Source organism: Benincasa hispida, chromosome 4, assembly GCF_027475165.1.
Source record: "Benincasa hispida cultivar pf3 chromosome 4, pf3_genome.v1.1, whole genome shotgun sequence".
NCBI classification, from domain to species: domain Eukaryota; kingdom Viridiplantae; phylum Streptophyta; class Magnoliopsida; order Cucurbitales; family Cucurbitaceae; genus Benincasa; species Benincasa hispida.
The window spans coordinates 47,862,129-47,883,015 of NC_143481.1; positions in this window are offsets into that span (position 1 = coordinate 47,862,129).

Here is a 20,887-nt window from a genome sequence, read left to right on the forward strand (position 1 = left end):
GCTAATTCTCGAAAAAAAAAAAAAAAAAAACTTTGTTATGGTTAATTAATTTTTTTCTTTTTTCTTTTTCTTAAAAAAAGATTTTTATTAATGAATATTATAATAAAAAATAGATGTTCATTCCTTAATATCTCAAAGGACATGTGTTACCATTCATGTTGCATATAGTAATTTATGCTTGATGTCGACGTAAGTCCACAATCTACTTGCCATTTTGCCTATAAATAGTGGCTTTTGGCAGATCATTAAATGATGTAGTTATTGATGAGAAATCCACACCAAATTTCACTAAAATTTTTCATTGTCCAATTTTATAATTTTAATTTTAATTTATTATTATTATTATTATATAAAAATATTATTTTATTATATTTTTTTATATTCGTATATTCCGTCGTGTTTTTCAATTTCATAACAATTTTTTAATTTTCATGGACAAAGGAGAAATAAGCCGCGCAAAAAACTAAAATATCACAAGGGGTAAAAAAGAAAAATGTAAATAGAAAGAATTCCAGCTCATGTGTCCTACACAGCTACGCCAAATAGAATACAGAAACTAATCTCAAAGCCTACCCCTTTTCAAAATGTGTTTGAAATTGCCTTTTCAATTTAATATAAAACACTTTTTCAATCCAATATTTGAAAAACACCCATACAATATAGTGTTACTAAACACTTTTCTCTATTTATTTTATTTGAAGTTGAATACTATTTTGATTTGAGGTCACATTTACCGAATCCTAATAAAAATTGGTATAATCGAAATGAAATTTTATTGATAGATGAATTTTAATATGTCTGAATTGTAAATATAATTGAATTATTTTTCCATGTGTTTATGTAAAATTATGAATCTATCACATTTTACTAAAACGGTTATCGTTACCGTTACTATTTGACCTTAATGGTAACTAAAGGTAAGAATAAATATGACAAATTCATACTTTTTAAACAGTCACAATAACAATATTTATAATGTTAACAATAAAGGTAGTGGATGTCATGTAATTTCAACCACAATCAGATTAAGCAGTATTTATTCCTCAATTAGATTGCACGATTTGATTAAAAATTTCGAGGTGGACTACATAATTCATTACAAAATATCATAAAGGTAAACAAGAACAAAAGGAATCAACTGCGGCCCACTTTTTATGTTATTGTTGATGGATTATCTTTCACATGGGTAAATGTAGCCTAAGTTCCATTTTATTTACTCTCAATGTCCAATTTCAATCTATAAATTTTTAATAAATCTTAAATTTAGTCACTATGCTTTCAATAAATCGTAAGTTTATTTGTTCAAAGTTAATTTTTATCTCAATTAATCAAAATAATTTTCATAGAAAAAAATGGCAATATTTTCATATGAAGATAATGTTCATAGAAACTTAATATATTTAGGAAAAATCAAAATAAACCAACCGCAATGATTAATTTTAAAATTTATTAAAAATATGGAGAATAAAATCCTACATATTGCATGGATTAAAAATTGAATAAATATAAAGTATAGGGACAAAAATGATATTTTTAACCATAATTTAAATACCATATAAAAGTTGAGAAAAAAAATTAAGTCTTACTCATAAACTTAGCAAGTTATATCAATTTTTACCATTAACTCTCATTTTCATGAAATTGTACCTTGAACTAAAATATGTAGGCTCCGTTTTGTTGCTATTTGGCTTTAATTTTGAAAATTAAACTTACAAACACGTCTTCCACCTCTAACTTTATTGTTTCGTTATCTACTTTCTACCTATGTTTTTTAAAATCAAGTCGACAATTTGAAAACTCAAAAAGTAGTTCTTGTTTTAGAATTTGGCTAAGAATTATACTCTTATGCTTAAAAAATATGCAAATCATTGTAAAAAAATAAGTAGAACTGGACTTAATTTTTAAAAACCAAAAACAAAAAAATGAAATGATTACTAAACGGGGCAGTAGAAATTCTCAAAACTTACTCATTTCAACAAAAGCCAAGCCTTACATCTATCAATAGGTGAATTTGGAACAACTATTCAAATTTAAAGTAACGGTTGTAACAATTATCAAAATTTAAGGTGAAGGTGATAGGTTATAACAAGTGGTAATTGTAGAAGAAATAACATTGCGGGATTCAAGCATATAACATCTTGTTTTGATATCACATTAAATCAGTTTAAGCTATAAATTTAATTATATTAATACTTTAACAACATCTTGCTAAGTTCTTTATATCAACTAACACACCTAATTCCTAATCCTTTAATTTTGCATTAAAAAAGATAATAAATTTAACAAAATGTCTAATGGGCAAAGAATCAATTAAATACATAATAGAAAGTTCAAATTCATGTTAGACCAGCAAAGAAATTTATGATTTTATAAATCCTAAAAAAAAAACAACCTACTGAATGATAAATCCATAAAATATTTGGAAATCGAAAAGCCAATAACAATAAGAATTGAGCATATTTTGAAATTAAACAAAAGTTTTAAGATCTCTAATAAAGCATACCTTTAAAGTTAAAAGTAAGATATTAGATGGTAAATTCAGAGGAATTTTCAATCCTGCAAAATTAATTGAAATGTGTGCAACTTAGCTTAGTCACGGATACTTGAAACAAACCTTATAGTAACCTGCATATATAAAGCCCAGTTACTGATAAGCTTGGGTAAAAACTATGGTAAAGATTAAAAAAAAAATAAAGCAATGTTTTTACTGAGGACCAAGCAGCCAATTTCCACCAAAATAAAGAGGCATAAGTTTTTGCTCTTAATTTCATTTTAAAAAATTATGATAATGATTGTTTTTACTTATTTAACTAAGATCTTCCTATACGAGACTTTGATTGTATTCTCAACGTTCTCGAACTGGACATATGTTTAGCATAGCGCGAAGATAATTCTAGGTAGTTCAAAAGAATTAAATTCTACCTATTAACTACGATGTTCTCTTAAATATAGTTAGGTTTCAAATAGTATTATACGAACAAAGTCTCGTATTAGCTACATAAAGAAGTGATTATGGATAGTAAGTGAAGACTCCATTGGTATGAGACCTTTTAGGTCGTCTCAAAAGCAAAGTCGCGAGGGTTAGTGTTCAAAGGGAACAATATCATAATGTCGTGGAAATAGGTGAAAGTCTAATAAGTTCCTAAACTTTCAATTTTATTTCTAAATAGGTTCTTAAACTTTAAAAGAGTCAAACATACCCTTAAATTTTAAATTTTATGCCTACAAAAAACCTTAGCCTTAAACTTAAAATTTGGTAGTATCCCATAGATATATTTAGCCTAAAAAGATTGTTTTATGAGTTCTTGTTGAAATATAAACTTGATTTTGGGTTAGAAGTATTTGAGCCTAGTCCAAAATAAAAGCGCAATTTCTAGAAATATTAAGTATTAGAATATTCTAGATAAATTACTTGTAGGAAATGCATAGAGTATAGCGTAGAATTATCTAAAATATATGAGAAAAAAAGTGTAATTATAAAGAATATTATAGAAAAACATTTGTAACCATTAGATCATAATATGTTGGTTTATAGCCCTCGAGGTTGCAGGGTGCTAGACCGAGTGCAACTCGATTATGTCCCAAGTCAGCCCAAAACCCAAGACTCTGTCTTTTTCTTTTTTGATGTGCATTCCCCTACGTTGCCTCTCAGTTTTTTTTGGGCTTTAAGCCTTGTCCGAGGCAACCCTCAACATCTCCAATGGTGTCGAGAGGTTTGGACTCTTATGCAGGCTCATGAAAATGTCTACCATTGATAATTCTTCCAGTTTTATCACTTTCTAAATAATTTTTCAGAATGATAGGAGCTTCGAATTCTTGTGAATTAATGTTCATCAAATGGGTTTAGATCATTTCGAAGTAAAGCAAAGAGGCGTGGGTTGAATTACCTTTTGGTCCATTGAGTTACTCATAATCAATGCCTTCTGAATACTTATTAGGTTGGTCGCAAATATTACTATTCTGAAAAATAACAAGTACCGTTTACATTTAATGTATACAATTATCAATAATTACAACTTCCATTCTCCAATATTAATTCATTCTCCAATTTGTATCTCACCTTCTATTTACTCCCTACCATTACTCTTATTTCAGATTCTTCGTTCCCTTCAGCTCCCCCTGATGCCCCGATATGCAACTTCATCTAAGAATCATGGACTTCAACAATAATAAATATTCTTGAGTATACCTCAAAATCGTGAAAAGAAAACTAATAGGGGTTGTTTAGAATGTTGAGTTGAGATATGATGTCTAAATTTCATATATTTGTGTGTAGGATGCAGAGTTATTTGGTCTGAGTTCATACATGCAAAGTTATTTGGTCTGAGTTCACATATATCTGTGCCTGAAATGCAGAGTTGAATTTATATATCTGAAATATTTAGTGTACTTTTTTTTAACTCTAAATAATTTGTTTTTGTAATGACTATTTTTGTTTTGAAACTTTTTTGTTTAAATAATTTTATTCATCTTTGTGTTGAATAAATATGGATTGCAATTTTTGTTTTTTTAACTTTTAAAGTTTGGAATTGTAATTTTTGTTCTTTTAATTTTCAAAGTTTTTTTTTTTTTTTTTTTTTTTTGTAATGAACAACAATTAATCCCTATATTTTAAATTTATCGGAATATAGTTAAATAAAATGAGAGATCAAAGAGAAATCAAAACTTTTTACTCCTAATTTTTCTTAATGAATTTCATCATCATTTTCTTCTTTTTCTTCTTTTTCCTATTATTACTTTATATTTTTACTTTATCATAAATTTTTTAATTGATTTTCCCCCATCATGTTAATAGCCAATGGAATGTCACCATATTTCTTCAACAATTTTACTTTCAATTCCTCCAAATTTGAAGAATCTTCATAGAACAAATCTCTACTTTTCATTATTTCTTGCCATAAAATGTTTGAGGAAAAAATATCCATTTTATGGTTTTTTTTTTTTTTTTTTGTTACATACTATTCAACTACATACATACTTTTTCAAATATTATTAACACTCATTTGATATGTGAATGAAATTAAATAAAAATATGCTTTACAAATTTCTACGTATAAATATTACACTTAATGTAGACAAAATAATATTATTTATATAATCAACAACCTACAACATAATGTAGAAAATCGAGCTTGATTGTCTTTGCTATAAATTAGGAATTGATAAGATTGTTTCCCTGTATATTCTATTTCCATAAATATTTAGATTGATTGCTTAATTCTAGGTCTTTGATTGAGAACTCGTGTGTATAAATGTAAGGGTTTCCCCTCCTCTCAATAATAAGAAATATCATTCTCTTATACATAGTTTCACATACTTTGACAGTCATCAATTTCATAATAGTCAAAGGTAGTTGTCGAAGTTGATTATCAAAGATGATTTTCGCTGGAGTTTGTAGTTGGAGGTGGTTGTCGGACCCTGAAGTTGGTCGCATGAAGGTGATATTCGAGTTGGTAGCCAGAGTTTGTTGTCGGAGGTGGTTTTCAGAGCCCAAAGTTGGTTGTCTGAATTGGTTGAAGGAAGATGGACGTCGAAGTTGATCATCGAAGATTATTTTTGTCGGAGTTTATAGTAGGTAATGGTTGTCGGAGCTCGAAATTGGTCGCAGGAAGGTGGTATTGGAATTGGTTACTGAAGTTTCATCATTGAAGGTGGTTTTCGAAGCCCCGAATTAGTTATTAGAGTTGCTCACTCAAAGGTGGTCATCGAAAGTGATTTTCATCAAAGTTTGTAGTCGAAGCCTACGAAGGTGGTTGTTGGAGTTAGTCATTAGAGTTTGTTGTTGGAGGTAGCTGTCGGAGCCCAGAATTAGTCATCGGAGTTGGTTGCACAAAGGTGGTTGTCAAAGTTGGGCCATTGGAGTTGTTATCAGAGGTGGTTGTTGGAGCCCTAAATTAGTCATCGGAGTTGGTCATTGGAGTTATCATCATAGGGGGTTGTCAGAGCTTGGAGTTAATTCCTGAAGTGTGACAAAAATATGAAGGAATTCAGACATGAGAATTTCCATGAGCAGTGATAGGATCGTTCCAAATTCCATTCGAAATTGAACATAAACAATTACAGTACAAGAACGGAAACTAACAAGTCATGCAAAACTAGAAATTACAACATGCTTACAAAAGAATCAAGGGATAGAGTATGCACACCTTTGAAAAACCATTCTTCAAACTCTGTCGATCAATCCAATGCGTCCAAAGCATAGCAACACGAACGCAACGACCGGTGTACATCACGAACACAACGAACAGCCAACATGTCACACCCCGTACCAGACTACTCTCTGAGCCTAGGAAAGGATATGACTGCAGCAGTTATCAACCCTTTTGTTGACACTTACTGCCTAATAACTCTTGCGGAAATAACTCTGATATCAATGAACAAATTCAACAACCAACTGATTAAGTCAAGGAGACAAACAACAACTGATTAAGCAGACTCATTTTATTACAACAATGTAACGTTTATACAACTCCAAGACTTAGCTACAAAGTTTACAACAATCACTCTTAAAACCCTCCGGAAGTGTAACTGTGGTATGTGGCAGACCTTGACTTTAGCAGCACCCTGGAACTTCTCACCTTCTGCTACCTAGGAAGAAAAACATTTGAAAAATGGGATGAGCTTGCTAGCCCAGTGAGTGACAAGAAAACTGATTCTTATGATAAAGAAGTACCCCATGCCTTGGGTACTTTTGCTCAGATACCTTCTCAAAACTGTGTCCTTCAATATCGAGCTGCTCGGATACCTTTTCAACTGTCCTTCGGTATTGAGTTTCAAGTAAAACTAGTCATACAATGACTTTATTTACTAAAACATATAAAACATGTCTTTATCTGAAAGATCTTTCTTTAGCACATTGTTTCTTAAAACATTATAAATATTTTAGTCACTCACCATGATCATCGAGGAACTTTTCTCTTTAGAAGTTCTTCGTTTACCTCGGGCTCCCTTTTGAACCCCTAAAATCTAGATTCAAATTAAAGCTCATATTACTCATAGTTCTAAGACTTATCCCATGATACTTCCTTCTATAAACATGCTCTACAATGTCTCAGGAAGCTTACCTTAAAATCTGAGCTAAAAAATCCTTGTGGTTTGGCCGAAATCTTTAAATCTTCAAGACTGGCCCAAGCTTACCCGACAACTTGACCCTTTTGACTTTTTCTCAGTTTTCAGCCCGATCCCTTAGAGCTTCTTCTTTAGAAGCCCTACCCTAAAAATTAGACTCGCGAAGCTTTCAGATGGCTTTGGAATCACTTCAAACGAACGAGTATTTTTGGAGAACTCCTCGTCCCAATTTGATGCTACTTCTTGTCCTTTCCGTCCGACAGCATCTCCCCTCTTGGAACCTCTTGACCAACGCATGGTCTTGCTACCAACACATGCGTTCTTCATCAACGCATAGTCCCCTCCCACTTAGTCTTCATACACTCTTCTTTATGTCCTTTGAAGAGAATTTGAGTTCTCATCTGAAGTCCTTGACCCTATTTATAGACGTCCAAGACTTCTCTAAGGTTGACACCTCCTACTTGGCCGCATGTCCAAGTGTCCTTTCCTCACACTATTAATGCAACCTTGTGTCATCGCAACCCAAGGTGTCTTGCTCCCCTTTTACCAACGCATAGCCCTCAATTTTGCATGTCTTCTTGTGCATCCACCTTATTTGCTTAAGACCGAAGGTTTCCTCCCAACAAGCCACATGTCTGAATGACGACCTTGAATGCATCCATCCTTCATATGCATTCATCCTTCATATGCATCCATCTAACTTTATATGCGTTTGTTCAACCTTACCTTGTGCCCTTGTGACGTCTTTAAATCTCAAGACAACATCCTTCAAGCCATTGCTGCCTAGCACCTTTCCCCATATGCGACTCACTAACCTCGATTATGCCATTTCTAATTAACGCAATTCTTACCATTGTGCATCCCATCAATGCAACTTGGTCGTATATACTAGATGCTTCCCAGGCTCTTCCTTGGCATCATGCCTTCTACCGTATGGCTTACCTTTGCCCTATGCTCTCAACTAGGATTATGACCCATACTCTTTCAACGCATACTACTAGCTTGTCCTATGTGCCCGCATAGCACATGTCCAACGCATAGCACGTCACCAACGCATAGCAACCTTTGGGTCGACTTGGTTTTTAACTCAACACCTCAAGGCATAGCTCACCATCGCCTAGGATCTTGCTAACGCATCTCTTATGACCAACGCAACCAATCTCATGACCCTTATTACCGCAAGCCTTAGCAACGCAAGGATAAATCACCATGCGTCCACCTTAGCTCGTTCCATTTCCTAGCTCATACTTTAGCAAGGCCGCCGCATCCTCGTATACATCGCATCCATCGTTGCATGCCATCACATACTACCAACACATTACTTCGGCCGCATACCATAGGCCGCATCATCACATGCCCTTGGCCGTATACTCTTGCGTAGCAGGGCCGTCGCATGCCATCAAAGCATAGCACCGCCGCATGACACCAACACATAGTATCGCCGTATGACATCAACGCATAGCATCACCATTTGACACCAACGCATAGTGCTGCCATATACCATCAACGCATACCTTCGACTGCATACCTTCGGTCGCACACCTTAGCATTACTGCATGCGTAGCATCGCCGCATGCCCTCGCACCGCATCATAACATGCCTCGCGTCACACTGCCGCATCCATCGTTGCATGCCTCTATCCATCGCATCCATTGCGCTGCATGCGTTGTTCTAACCTCTCAAGGCATTGGCTGCCGCATGCGTTGTTCTTGGCCATACTTCAGCATCTCTCAATGCTCAAGTAACCTCTCAAAACTTCCCGACTAACGCATGGCAACTCTTGGCAATGCCTCTTGCCAATACTTCGGCCAATCATGCGTCCAACCTGTCCAACCTTACAAACACAAGGTTTCCTTCTCAACTTATGTGTTAATATCTCCTAACTCTTAACGCATGGGTCCTTTTGACCTTACACTTAGCCAAATTTCATCAATTAAAGCTTAACTCAAAACTACTCAAGGAAAATCTATTCAACACTTAGAAATTTCCTTCTCTTCAATATAGGATTTAACTTTCACTTAGTTAATTCCTCCACCACAATGGTTACCTTGGTATTCTCGGTATGAGAATCCAGGAGTTGTGGGCTCTGTATTACTTGGCTTGAGGAAGAGACTGGAGGACAATGATCATGTAAACGAAGTGGGAGATAAGAAACGTCTATCACATAAACGATGTGCTCGATCGTGTAGAAATGGCAACCTATCATATAGACTTGCCGCGCAATCATTTAGCTACGATCAACTGAATGAACTATTGTATAGTCAAACTCCACGATCGTTTAGTCTCTTTTAGCTATCGCTTAGTGAAACACTTTCACTTGATAGCTTTCTACGTGAGTACTTTCTAAATCAAGTAACTTCTCTAAATTTAGGAAAACATTTTTTCTTGTATCTCACGGTTACCATAAAACCACCAATAACTTCCCACTCAATCGGTTATTAGAGAAAAAGAGATAATTATCATATAATTAATATATTATAAATAAATATGATAACTAATTTACTATATTATATTTATAAACTATAGTTTTAATATTTCATCTCATGAAACATACAAACCATAGTTCTTTTTCTATTGTATGGTACTTAATGTAAATCATATTTAACTTAATCATCCACTTGATGTATCTCATACATCACACCAATTGTATCTTATATAATTGAATTTCCTCTTGTCAATTTGAACATTTCAAATCAACCCCAGGAATTGATTCTCAACTTGAATCCATTGAGCTACTAAGGGGACCTTATGGACCTGTAGCTTGAAGCTCCAACCGTACGTGAATAACTGACTAAACTCTTTAGTCATGGGATCCACCATCTGTTAACTGTCGAGCACTCCACTAAACACCGATAGTTGAACTCTTCTCATTACAGATATATTTTTGTGTCCATATAAACCGATCAACAGTGCGATAACCTTTCACAGATCGCTCGTAAGTATAGTTGGGACAATTTACCGTTTTGCCCCTGTAGTTACATCTAACTCCTTAAGTACCACTAATTCCTCTAATAAACAATAAGTCATAGTCCTTGACTAAGTCCTCTCTTCAAAAGAGAGGATGTGGCCACTATGTTCAAAACTCGGAATCAGTCCTTAAGGGAGTAATCTATCAACTAACCATTGCTTCGGGGAAGGAGTGAATTCCATCTTGTGTAATTGAGTTCCCAGCTCCTCAATAAGATAAATCCACAAAAAGGTAGGCTTGTTGAGTTGGCAATCTGGTTACTCTCACCCATACTAATCAAATGACCGCCTTCAAAGGTAGGAGTTCCTAAAACACTCAGGATTAAGATCATGTCACCTATGGTCGTTATAGTGAGATGTAAGTCTCAAGTATCAACGGCGTTATATAAAGAGACTAATCATCTCGTGGTCTGGTCTTATACAAACTCTTTGTATAGGACACCCCCGCTCGCATGTCTCCACATGAATGGTCAGGATCAGACCATCTGTAGTAGTTCACAATACTTGTAAACCTCTACAAAGCAGGTCGTATTCATAGTGTCACTAGGATAAGTATCCCTCCTTAATCCGTATACTATAGACCTTTTAGATTATTACTTAAGGCATGATCCACTTGTATATCTCATATACATGCTTAAGTTTATATACAATAGCTATGGATCTTTGTTTATTGGATATGAGTAAATGCAAATAAAATAACTCTTATTTTATTAATAACAATATGTACAATGTTTATAAACTACGAGACTCTGGGAGAATTAGGACACTAATCCCAACACAATAGTCACCTATTGAAGCCATTGAAATTAAACATTGGAATAAGGGAGAGTTGGTAAAATATACCAACTCAACTTCACCAACATTTAAAGTTGGTGGGCCAAACATTGAGTTGGTATATTATACTAACTCAACTCAACTCATGTTGGTGAGCTAAACATCTCATAGTCTTTTCTAAAATAAAGTTGAAACTGCAATCGAAAAATATAAAATTGATAAAAATTGACAAGTTCATATATTTATTTTGCATTACGATGGAGAATCAACTGAAAAAAAAAACCTTCAAGGCAAACACGCACCATAGGAGTGTGTTGAATAAGTTATAAGAATGTCCATCGATTTAACCTTCTCCAGAAAGAATCTTCCAAAACAACAAGCTCGATCGAAGATTTCCTTGGCACTTCACGCATCCCATCATTTCAAAGACAAAAGATCTAAACCATCAATTTGAATCATTGAGATCTTAACTACTTATTCGCAAAGAATTTGCATGGAAAAATAATGTTTAAAAATGTTGCGAGGTCATCTATGCAACCTCACATTTATTAGAGTTTTTTATGGTATGGTTGATCTTTCTCAGACACACTTGTATTTTTTTACCCTCCGTTTAGAAACCTAATTTTTTCTAACCTTATGCTTACATTACATCATAGCGCACTATCAACGTTTTTATTAGCATGATAGTAGGGATGACTTGGGCTAATGCTATGTTCCATTTTTTCCATTTTTTTCCATTCAACCATGTCTCGCGTCAGGGATGTCCATTTCAGCCCGATTCCTTTCTACAACCCTAGCCCAATTTCAAAACTCATCGCAATGTCTAAATGAAACTCGTCTCATCATGGCGAGAGTCAGAAAAACGTAAGCGCATTTGAGAACATGATGTCCGTACAAAAAACTCCATTTATTGCATAATAGAGAATAATAATTTAATTTTTTTTTATAAAGCAAAAGTATCTTACCATGTGTCAATTTTTAATTAATAATTATAACTCAGCACCCATGTTTTTTGTGGAATATTTTTCAAAAAAAAAAAAACAACAACAACAACAAAGAAAGGCGTGGAATAATTAAAATAATATATCAAAATTTTAAACAACATGCTAAAATATGATTGAAAAGAGGACATACTACAATATTATTAGATATTTTCCAAAACAATGATAGTCCTTTCCTACACCTACTTTGCTTCTATACTACCGGGGTAAGTTCAAGAATAATGTATTTTTTAAAAGTAATGACAAAAGTAAGATACATAGGAAAAAAAAATACAAAAGTAAGGTGGAAGAAAAAGTATTCAAAAAAATAGGGAAGCAAAATCGTGTACTGAGTACACGATTTTTGTTAAACGTCCATGTCAGAATATGACCATGTCAAACTCGGGACGGGGTCCACGAGCTCCATATTTTTATTATTATTTTATTGATTTTCAATTTAAATGGATACAAAGTGGAACAAAAGCTGCTCAACAACATCGAAAGCTGCTCAAAAGCTCCTTAATTCGTTGTTAGAAATTTGATTCAATTTGTATTTTACAAAAATTTTAATTTCCCAATAAAAGATTCTCCGAAAATGAAAAAAACAGTAAAAACAAAGAAAGAAGACAGAAGTTGGGAGAAAATGTGAAAAAAATAGATTTAGCCTTAATTTGTGGTTGGAAATTTGATTCAATTGTTATTTTACTGTAGACCTTAAAAATTTTGAATTTCACAACAAAAGATTCTCCGAAAATGCAAAAAATACTAAAAAAAAATAAAAGAAGAAAATAGAAGTTGGGAGAAAATGTAAAAAAAAAAAAAAATAGCATAGAATTTTGATTCAATTTTTATTTTACTTTAAAATTTTGAATTTCAATAAAAGATTCTCCGAAAATGCAAAAAACACTAAAAAAAATAAAATAAGACAGAAATTGGGGGAAAATGTGAAAAAAAATATTTAGCCTTAATTTGTGGCTATAAAATTTGATTCAGTTTTTATTTTCTTGAAAATTAGAATTTCATAGAAGATTATCCGAAAATACAAAACACACTAAAAATAAAAGAAGAGGTGTTGGGGAAAAATGTGAAAAAAAATAGATTTAGTTCTAATTCGTGGCTAGAAATTTGATTAGTTTTTAGTCAGAAGTTGAGGGAAAATGTGAAAAAAAAATTAGGCTAGAAATTTGATTCCGTCTTTAAAAATTTGAATTACAATAAAAAAATTCGGACATAAGTGGAGAAAATGTGGGAAAAAAATAGATTTAGCCTTAATTTGTGGTTAGAAATTTGATTCAGTTTTTATTTTACCGTAGGCCTTTATAAATTTTAATTTCACAGATTCTCCGAAAATGCAAAAACGCTAAAAAAAAATAAAAGAAAAAGATAGTCGAAAAATGTGGGAAAAAAATAGATTTAGCTTTAATTCGTGGCTAGAAAATTGTGGAACCGTCCACGATTTACCCTTAAATCGTGGACGGGGTACACGATTTATGTGCTGACTCAAAACTATTTCGTCCACGATTTCACAATCCTATTTTTGTCAATAGTTTCAAATCAATCTTATTTTTGTCGATAGATATTAAAATAACATTATTTTTTAAAAAAAATTCTATACTACCTTAATTTCTAACCTATACCCTATATTCAGTTTTCATTTCCCCTATAAAAAATACTTAGGTTCATCTTGGATTACACTATATCTATGCATCCCATACATAGCAAATTCCCTTACTTTATATATATATATATATATATATGGTGAGAATGGATGCATAGAGATTGACGCATGTGAAATATTGTCCTTTCCCTTATTTCTTAATAAAAGATAGTATATTATTTAGTGGATATTACTTTTTTATACTTAGAGCTTGAAATATATGTCAATTTTGATATTTTTTGGCCATGGACCCTACAAATTTCTTAAGCCAACCCAAGAGAAATCTACTCCAACTCCTTGTATCAAATTGAAATACTCAAATTTGAAGAGTAACCAATTTTGTCCTTGACAAATGACTTTTGCGAGAATTTTACAAGGAGTCATTTGATTGGAAGAATTTTTCAATGTGAATGGACATAAATATGCTAAATTCATGTTTATTGCACAATTTTTAACATTTTGGAATAAGTTATCCTCGGGAATCATTTTTTCCCCTTACAAGAGTTTTTTTCCCTTCAAAAAAATGTGAGTTTCTCCTTTCTCCTTATTCTTTTTCATTTTATATATAATTTTATTTTTAAAATAGTTATTTAATATTAATTTAACAAAATTCATATTAATTATTTATTCTTAAAAAATCAACCGTAAATCCATCCATCCAATGGTATTTAACGTCCAGAAAACTATCAAATAAAAAGCATCTCAAACCGAAATATCACAATCCACCTTGTCATACCCTGTTGCAAGGAAAGTTATAACCAAAATTTTTTATCTGACATTAATTTGGAATCACGTGCATCTAAAAACAATTTTTACTAAGATCAATGTAGTTGTATGTAAACTTAAAACAATAACATGATGAACTGTCAAGTCTTCGGGCTCTATTGTTAAAAAATATTGAATTAAAATTTATTTAATGAATTTAATTGTTTTTTTATAAAAATTATTTATTAATTTGCTAATAATATCTTACATATATTTAATTCGTAAACTATCATTAGTAAAGTTAGTAAACAAATTCATTTTTTCTTAATTATAATTGATTACTTGTTTTTTTAATAATCAAACTATTTTTAGTTCGGGTTAGTTTTAGTTTGATCTTCATTACTAACATATCATCATTATTTTAAAACAGTGTTCTAAGGCTTTTTTTTTTAATCAACTTTGATTATTAACATATCATATCTTGTTCCTTTTTTCTTATATTAATTAACTTTTGTATATTGTTTATTAAGGTGTATTTGTAATGCATTTTCAAGTGTTTAATTTAAAAAATAAATCATTTTGAAAAAAGTTGAAATATTTGCCAACCACTCAAATAGCTTTTAAAGTGTAATTTCAACATTTTTTTTGTCAAAGGTGTTTAAACAAAAATGAGTCTTTTGAAAAACATTTTTTCTTCTTATGTCAATCCAAACGGGCCTTAAATACACTTCTTTATATTATTTAAATAAAATGAACTGATGCTAATAAATTTTTTAATTAATAATAATGAACTCTAGTTAACTAAACTAAATGAATTATTGTAATAAATAATAATCATGTATTTATATAATTCTATTATAAATATTATATAATAATAATAGATGCCCATTAGTGTCATGCTTAATGGCCAATGCCAAGTGTCATTTTCTCATTATCACATGTGTTGGCTGTGTTATTCAACCACCTATGCATAGTGTCCAAATGTATCACTTCCTACTTGCCAAAATTTCTTATAAATAAGTGGTCATTTGTGGATTTTATTGATTTATATACATTAGTTGAAACTCTGCCAGTTTTGGAGAAATGGGAGATTTTTGAAGAAATATCCTATTTTCTATTATTTTATTTATTTCTCATTATTTTATTTTATTTGTTTATATATTTATTTTAGTATTATATTTATTAATATTCTTGTTCCCGTTGCCACAACATGTTATCGGCATGAGCTCATGTCGTTTCCCTCCACTAAAGGTAGGTCCTAAAGGTATGTTGCTTTTTCTCTCTTTGTTATAATTAATAAACTAAATGTTGTTTTACATATTTGATATATATTAAATTTATAATATAAATATAATATTTTGTGATAGTGTTACTATGAAAAATATTACAAAATTAGAATTTTTAGCATCTGATATTAATGGTAATAATTATTTTTCATTAGTGCTTGATGTCAAAATACACTTGGATGCCACAAAAATATGATCATCAGAAAACAACTTTTTTTTTTTTTTCCAAAAGCTCATTGTAAATGGATGGGTTTGAGGCTCCAAAATTTTAAATCTATATGTTAGAGAATACATTTTTCTATATTTCGGATATGCTCCTGCAGTAGTAATATCGAAAGAAATATTTTAAAAGTATTTTGCACTCATATAGTATCTTCTCTTGGTAAATGAAATAATGAATTATTGATTAAAAAAATGAATCTCAGCCAACAAGAGCAACAACATTCCCTGAAGTGAATGTTGCAAATTTTAAATCGTGGATGAAAAGTCATGAATCTCAACCAACTAGAACAATAGCATTCCCTGAAGTGAATACTATGAATTTTAATAATCGTGTCCGAGATCGTGCTCATGATCGAGGTCGTGATCGCGGCAGAAGAAGAAATAATTATTATTTTAGTGGTGGTCGTTCTAATCATTCAAATTTCGAAAGAATCACACAAAATGATGATCACAAATGAAAAGATCCACAAGATAAGAATTCAAAAAATGTTGAAAATAAGTGCTTCCAATGTGGAATGGTTGGGTATTGGTCACGTACCTATCGTACGTCAAAACACTTAATTGATCTCTATCAAGCCTCCTTGAAGGAAAGAGAAAAATGTGGAAGTAAATTTTGCATATCAGGATAATGACATATTTGACCCATCCCATATGAAAAAGTTGGATGTGGCAAACTTCTTTGAATCTCCTACAGAGAAAATTGGTATAATTGATGGAACATCAAGTGTTTCCTTTTACTTTGAAAATATCTAGATTTAATGTTGTTTTTTTCTTCTTTTCCATCTCCATGTTTTTTTTTTCTTCTCTTAGTAGATGTTAAACTTTATAAATTCCAAATGTTGTTTTCTTATTGTAATTATTTTCTTTTAATGAAGAAACCTGGACGATTTGTATATATTGGGTGACTAAAAAATGAGAAAAGAATATCTATGTCTGGCAGACAGTGCAACTACACATACAATACTTACAAATAAATAAAAAAAACTTTTCCAAATTAACAATACTGAAAGCAAAAGTAGATACAATATTAGATTCTGCAAACTTGATCGAAGGTTTTGGAAAAGCAAATATTATTTTGCGTAGAGGAACACAATTTATAATTGACAATGCATTGTTCTCTTGTCAATCAAAGAGAAATCTACTTTGTTTCAAATATATACATTGCAATGGTTATCATATTGAGACTGATAGTAAGAATAATGTGGAATATCTATATATCATATCCACTGCCTCAAATGAAAAACATATATTGGAATAGTTGCTTACTTTATCTTTTGGATTGTATTATACTCATACACGAGCAATTAAAACATATGCAACAATTGTCACACCCCACCCCGAGCCCGCCTCTTGAGCCCGAGGGGAGGCGTGAAGGACCACAGATACCACTCTTTTGTGATACCTACTGCCCAACTGAACCTCTTTACTCTCATAAACTTTAAGCCAAAGATGTAAACAACAACTGTTTGATTAAGCTCATTTTATTACAAACAGTACAATGCTTATACAACTATCGGGCTTACCTATAATGTTTACATTAATTCTAAAACCAGGAAGTGTGATTGTGGCTGTGGTAGACCTTGACCTTAGCAGCACCCTGGAACTCCTCACCTTTCACTATATGGGAAGAAAAATATGAAAGAAGAGAATGAGCTTCAAGAAGCTCAGTGAGTGGTAAGCAACTTCTAGAGTCTATTTCAACTCATAATAATACAAGCATATCACAAATACGAGGTTAGTACTCAAACCTCAGCCTTAAATGAGTCTGTTCTCAACTTTCTCTACACGCACGGTAGATAGTTAAACTGATACTACTCATAATGAGTCTATTCTCAAACTCTACCTACACACACGATAGATAGTTAAACTGACATTAGTCATAAATGCTTACTCTCTTACGTTCCTTATATTTCCTATGTGCACATAGATCCCCGCTTATGGGATCAGAATCTATGCGTGCTGGTTCTTTGACCATCCCATATAAGTTTCCTCTCACAGGCTGAGGAACTAGACCTCTCAGTCCCCTGACCATCTTGTGAGGTTCTGCTCTCGGGCTCAGGAACTAAGTCTACTGGCCCCCTGACCATCCCGTTCACATATTCTTATTCTCATGCTAATTACTTATTCACAACATAAGCATATACATGTACTCTAAAAGATATGCTTAAGATTTAAAGGAAATTATCACTCACCTTGGTAAGGTAGGAACCTTCCTCTCTAGAAGTTATTTGGTTTCCTCGGGCTCCCTTTTGAACCCTAAACTCCATATTTAATTTTAAGCTTAGATTACTCATATTTCAAAGCCTTATTTCGAAATACTTTCTTCTAAAAATATGCTCTAAAATGTCTCAGGAAGCATACCTTAAAATCTTAGCTCAGAACTTCTCGTGGTTTGGCCGAAATCCTCAAATCATCAAGACTAGGTCAAGCTTACCCGAGAGCTCGACCCTTCTATCTTTTCCTCACTCTCCAGCCTAATTCCTTGGAGCTTCTTCTCCGGCCCCTATCTTGAAACTAGACTCTCAGAGCTTTCAAATGGTTTTGAAATAACTCAAAACGCACAAGTAGTCTGGAAGAACACATTGTCCCAAGTTGATGCTACTTCCAGACCTCACTGTCCGACAGCATCTCCTTCTCTTGGAGCTTCATGATCAACGCATGGCTTTGCTTCCAACGCATGCCCTTTATGATCAACGCATAATCTCCTCCAAATCTACCTTCTAACACTCTTCCTTGCGTTCTTTTAGGAGGATTTGTCTTATGCATTGAAGAGACACTCTGTGGTGATATTTATAGGCCAAAAGAACCGATCCTTCTCATATTTACTAAGCCTCAACACAAGACACCTCCTACTTTGGAGTGTTTGCACCATGATTTGCCACCACCTTTTTCCTTGCTATTCACCTACTTGAGTTATCTTCCTCGTGCATAAGGCTTCTTTGCATAAAACTCTATTCGTCCAGCTCCTACTAACTCAAGCTTAACCTTCTCTCGATTCAGCCATTTGTCTGGGTGAGCTCATCAGCCTTGCGTAACACAAGCCTCAGCACCGCTCCATCATTTAGTCCATCATGCAGCTCTTGCACTTAATCGCATAGCTCCATCATTTACTAAACATCTCGTTGTCGTTTAACATCCAGCCTTCTCGCTACGGCCAATCATCTAGTGTTTGCGTCCCATCGCATAGCAATTATGCCTCATCGTGCAGCTCAATCGTTTAGTGATATCTCGCTCTCAATAATCTCGCTCTCAACGATCTCGCCATCGCATATCTCTCACTGATAACAATCTTGCTAACACTTAATGCATAGCACATAGCCTATCCCATAGCTTCTGCACCTATCGTTTAGCTTCATCGTGTAGCGCTGACGCCTATCGTCTAACGCATCTACCTATCGTGTAACGCCATCGCCCAACGTCTGCGTTTATCACGTAACGCCCATCGTCCAGCACTCTGCCTATCGTGTAGCACTTGCATCTAGCGCCCGCACCCATGCCTAACACATTGCCTAGCATCTACGTTCCTCGTGTTGTGCTCGCTCATCGTTTAACACTATCGTTTAGTGTCATCGTCTAGCGCTATCGTTTAGCTTCCACGCTTATTGTCTAGCGCTAGCACTGATCGTATAGTGCCATCACCTATCACATAACTCCATCGTCTAGCACAATTACTTCCCATTGTTTAGCGTCGCTTGTAGCTACACGATCATCTAGCGCATCACTCAGTGCGCGCACATAGCTATACGATCGTCCACCCAGCACCTTACGCTCATTATCTCATTCTCTCTGCTCTCGCTCACGCAGCCTCAACGCATGAGCAACCCTTGGCAACGCCTATTGCCAATGCTTCGGCCAACATGCGTCCAACCTCACAAATGCATGGTTGCCCTCAGCCTCAATGCTTAATCTCTTTTAAAAATCTACTAACTCAGCCTCATCTAATGTTTCCTAACACCAAACGCATGGTTTCTTTTGACTTCACACTTAACCAAATTTTCACTAGTTAAAGCTTATCTCAAAGCTACTCAAGGAAAATCTATTCAGTACTTAGAAATTTTCCTTCTCTTCAACATAGGATTTAACTTACACTTAGTTAATTTCCTTAATCACATGCTTAAGTAGGAAAAATAGAGATCTGGTTTCACACAATGAACCTGAAGTTCATGAATCCAGACATATTTACAATTTGGCATGACCGATTGGGTCATCGAGGATCTATAATGATGAAGAGAATTATTGAGAATTCAAATGGACACCCATTGAAGGCCAGAAGATTTTTCAATCTAATGAATTATCATGTGATGCTTACTCTCAAGGAAAATTCATAATTAGACCATCACCAGCTAAAGTGAGGACTGAATCACCTGCGTTTTTAGAACGATTCATGGTGATATATGTGAACTCATTAACCCACCAAGTGAACCATTTAGATATTTTATGATATTAATAGATGCATCCAGCAGATGATCACATGTGTGCTTATTATCAAGTCGAAATCTTGCATTTGCAAAATTACTTACTCAAATATTTAAGTTAAGAGCACAATTTTCCTGTCATACAATTAAGAACATTGGTCTTCATAATGTTGGTGAATTTACATCCCATACTTTTCATAATTATTGTATATCAATTGGGATAAGTGTTGAACATCCTATAGCTCATGTTCATATACAAAATGGTTTAGCAGAATCATTTATAAAAAATTTGCAATTAATTGTAAGACCATTACTTATGAGAGCTAAGCTTCATTCATCTGTATGGAGACATGTTATCTTACATGCAACGTCACTTGTACGCATTAGTTCGGTAACTTATCCTAAGTATTCGCCATTACAATTAGATTATAGTCATGAGCCAGATCGTGTAGCTCAATCGTTTATAGCGACACCTGAAGTAGCATATCTTAGTGGAATTGATGCACTTATGTATCTTGCTAATAGTACAAGACCATATATTGCATTTTTAATGAATTTATTAGCAAGATATAGTTCTTCTCGTACAAAAAGACATCAGAGTGGAGTTAAAAATATACTCTACTATCTTTGAGGAACGATCAATATGGATTTGTTTTATTCAAATAAATCAAATTTTGATTTAGTTGGTTTTGCAGATTCTTGATATTTATTTCATCCACACAAAGCTAGATTTCAAACAGGTTATCTATTCACAAATGGAGGAACTACTGTATCGTGACGGTTAGTAAAACAGACAATAACAACCACTTCCTC